The 3,893-nt window shown below is 55.6% G+C and overlaps 1 protein-coding gene across 1 annotated transcript in view; it reads right to left on the bottom strand.

The window, feature by feature from the left end:
* The window catches only part of LOC132814152 (rap guanine nucleotide exchange factor 4-like), a 42,257-nt gene extending 39,355 nt beyond the window's left edge, over positions 1-2,902 (bottom strand). The window contains exons 1-2 of the mRNA XM_060823396.1: positions 2,824-2,902; positions 1,601-1,661 (exon numbers count right to left, since the gene is read on the bottom strand). The gene's annotated coding sequence lies outside the window, so the exon portion shown is untranslated. The remainder of the gene's footprint in view (positions 1-1,600; positions 1,662-2,823) is intronic.
* Between the last annotated feature and the right edge of the window lie 991 nt (positions 2,903-3,893).

Below are 3,893 nucleotides of genomic sequence, written 5' to 3'. Positions count from 1 at the left end.
AGAGAGTGATGGATGGAGAGAGTGAGTGATGGATGGAGAGAGAGAGTGATGGATGGAGAGAGAGAGAGTGATGGATGGAGAGTGAGAGTGATGGATGGAGAGAGAGAGAGTGATGGAGAGAGAGTGAGTGAGTGATGGAGAGAGAGTGATGGATGGAGAGAGTGAGAGTGATGGAGAGAGAGTGAGTGATGGAGAGAGTGAGTGAGTGATGGAGAGAGAGAGAGTGATGGAGAGAGAGAGAGTGATGGATGGAGAGAGAGAGTGAGTGATGGAGAGAGTGAGTGATGGATGGAGAGAGTGAGTGATGGAGAGAGAGAGAGTGATGGATGGAGAGAGTGAGTGATGGAGAGAGAGAGTGATGGATGGAGAGAGTGAGTGATGGAGAGAGAGAGTGATGGAGAGAGAGTGAGTGATGGAGAGAGAGTGAGTGAGTGATGGAGAGAGTGAGTGATGGATGGAGAGAGAGAGAGTGATGGAGAGAGTGAGTGAGTGATGGAGAGAGAGAGAGTGATGGAGAGAGAGTGAGTGAGTGATGGAGAGAGTGAGTGAGTGATGGAGAGAGAGAGAGTGATGGAGAGAGAGTGAGTGAGTGATGGAGAGAGAGAGAGTGATGGAGAGAGAGTGAGTGAGTGATGGAGAGAGAGAGAGTGATGGATGGAGAGAGTGAGTGAGTGATGGAGAGAGAGAGAGTGATGGAGAGAGAGAGAGTGATGGAGAGAGAGAGTGATGGATGGAGAGTGAGTGAGTGATGGAGAGAGAGAAGGTGGAGGAGTTGAGGATCGCAGAGATCCCTCCAATTATACAGGAACCAGCACTCTCACACTCACACACACACACTCACACTCACACACACTATCACACACACACACACTATCACACTCACAGACACGAACACACCATCATACTCACACACTCACTCACTGTCACACTCACTCACTCGCACATTCACACACTCACTCACACTCACTATCTCACACACACACTCACAGACTCTCTTGCACATCCACAAACACATGTAAACACACTCACTAACTCTATCACACTCACTCATTCACTCACATTCTCACATACAATCGCACACACCCTTACACTCTCACCCTCACTCTCGCGCTCTCTCCCCCCCTCCCTTTCACACTCTATCTCTCATACCCTCTCTCGCACTCTCCCTGTCTCACTCTGTCTCTCACTCTCTCTCTTGTACACCCACTCTTGCTCTCACACTCACACACTCTCTCACACTCACACTCTCTCTCACACTCTCTCACTCTCTCTCTCACACACACACTCTCTCACACACACTCTCTCTCTCTCACACTCTCTCACTCTCACTCTCTCTCTCTCACACACACACACACACATTCTCTCTCACACACACACTCTCTCGCACACACTCTGTCACTCTCTCTCACACTCACACAGTCTCTCTCACACACACACTCTCTCTCTCACACACTCTCTCTCCCTCACACTCTCTCACTCTCTCTCTCACACACACACTCTCTCACTCTCTCTCACACACACACGTTCTCTCTCTCACACACACTCTCTCTCACACTCTCTGTCTCACACTCACACACACTCTGTCTCTGACCGTACTCACAGACAGTTCCAGCTTTCGAATGTGATTCAAAATGTATGACCCCAGCGAGTTGTCTGCACACCTAGAAATGTCAAACACCAACTGAGAGATTCCACTACACTCACAGCACCCACTCCCTCAGCACCCACTCCCTCAGCACCCACTCCCTCAGCACTGACCCTCCCTCAGCACTGACCCTCCCACAGCACCCACTCCCTCAGCATTGACCCTCCCACAGCACCCACTCCCTCAGCACTGACCCTCCACAGCACTGACCCTCCCACAGCACCCACTCCCTCAGCACTGACCCTCCCACAGCACCCGCTCCCTCAGCGCTGACCCTCCCACAGCACCCGCTCCCTCAGCACTGACCCTCCCACAGCACCCGCTCCCTCAGCACTGACCCTCCCCCAGCACCCGCTCCCTCAGCACTGACCCTCCCACAGCACCCACTCCCTCAGCACTGACCCTCCCACAGCACCCGCTTCCTCAGCACTGACCCTCCCTCAGCACTGACCCTCCCTCAGCACTGACCCTCCCACAGCACCCACTCCCTCAGCACTGACCCTCCCACAGCACCCACTCCCTCAGCACTGACCCTCCCACAGCACCCGCTCCCTCAGCACTGACCCTCCCACAGCACCCGCTCCCTCAGCACTGACCCTCCCACAGCACCCACTCCCTCAGCACTGACCCTCCCACAGCACTGACCCTCCCACAGCACCCACTCCCTCAGCACTGACCCTCCCACAGCACCCACTCCCTCAGCACTGACCCTCCCTCAGCACTGACCCTCCCACAGCACCCCCTCCCTCAGCACTGACCCTCCCACAGCACCCACTCCCTCAGCACTGACCCTCCCTCAGCACCCACTCCCTCAGCACTGACCCTCCCACAGCACCCCCTCCCTCAGCACTGACCCTCCCACAGCACCCGCTCCCTCAGCACTGACCCTCCCACAGCACCCGCTCCCTCAGCACTGACCCTCCCACAGCACCCACTCCCTCAGCACTGACCCTCCCACAGCACCCGCTCCCTCAGCACTGACCCTCCCACAGCGCCCACCCCCTCAGCACTGACCCTCCCACAGGTGCCATGATAGGGTCAGGGGAATTTTTCCCCAGGGTTGGGGTGTTTTGTGTAGACCGATCGGGTTGAGTTACTGGTTTCTCCAGGGAATGAGGGATTCCTTGCTGTGGGGACAGGGGACTGAGGGATGGGATCCATACACAGTCGCGACCTACCGTACTGGAGAGGTGGGACAGAACGCGGACGTGCAGCAACTCCTCATAAATAATATCCAGGTCTTCAGCACTTCTCTGGGATGGACTGTTACAGGGTTAGAGCGAGAGGGAGGGAGAGAGAGAGAGAGGGAGGGAGAGTGGGGGAGACAGAGAGAGAGGGAGGGAGAGTGGGGGAGACAGAGAGAGAGAGAGATGGAGGGACAGAGAGAGAAGGAGAGGGAGAGAGAGAGGGAGAGGGAGGGAGAGTGGGGGAGACAAAGAGAGAGAGAGAGAGAGAGAGAGAGATGGAGGGACAGAGAGAGAGGGAGAGGGAGAGAGGGAGGGAGACAGAGATGGAGGGACAAAGAAAGAGGGTGAGAGAGAGAGAGAGGGAGACAGAGAGAGAGGGAGACAGAGATGGAGGGACAGAGAGAGAGGGAGAGAGAGAGAGGGAGAGTGGGGGAGACAGAGGGAGAGGGAGAGAGAGAGAGAGACAGAGATAGAGGGACAGAGAGAGATGAAGGGACAGAGTGAGAGGAAGAGTAGGGGAGACAGAGAGAGAGGGAGAGAGAGAGAGGGAGAGTGGGGGAGACAGAGAGAGAGAGAGAGAGAGTTGGGGAGACAGAGAGAGAGAGAGAGAGAGTTGGGGAGACAGAGAGAGAGAGAGCGAGAGAGGGAGACAGAGATGGAGGGACAGAGAAAGAGGGAGAGAGAGAGGAAGACAGAGATAGAGGGACAGAGAGAGATGGGGAGAGAGAGAGAGTGTGGGGGAGACAGACAGAGAGAGAGAGAGAGAGAGGGAGGGGGGGAGACAGAGAGAGAGGGGGGAGACAGAGAGAGAGAGAGAGAGCGAGAGAGGAAGACAGAGATAGAGGGACAGAGAGAGAGAGAGAAAGGGAGACAGAGATGGAGGGACAGAGAGAGAGGGACAGAGAGAGATGGAGTGAGAGAGAGAGCGAGACAGAGATGGAGGGACAGAGAAAGAGGGAGAGAGAGAGGAAGTCAGAGATGGAGGGACAGAGAGAGAGGGATAGAGGGAGAGAGACAGAGATAGAAGTAGAGGGAGGGAGAGCGGGGAGATACAGAGATAA

The sequence above is a fragment of the Hemiscyllium ocellatum genome, unplaced genomic scaffold (genome assembly GCF_020745735.1).
Source record: "Hemiscyllium ocellatum isolate sHemOce1 unplaced genomic scaffold, sHemOce1.pat.X.cur. scaffold_697_pat_ctg1, whole genome shotgun sequence".
NCBI classification, from domain to species: domain Eukaryota; kingdom Metazoa; phylum Chordata; class Chondrichthyes; order Orectolobiformes; family Hemiscylliidae; genus Hemiscyllium; species Hemiscyllium ocellatum.
The sequence above is the reverse complement of the archived record's forward strand: the minus strand, read 5'-3'. Positions and strand labels throughout refer to the sequence as shown.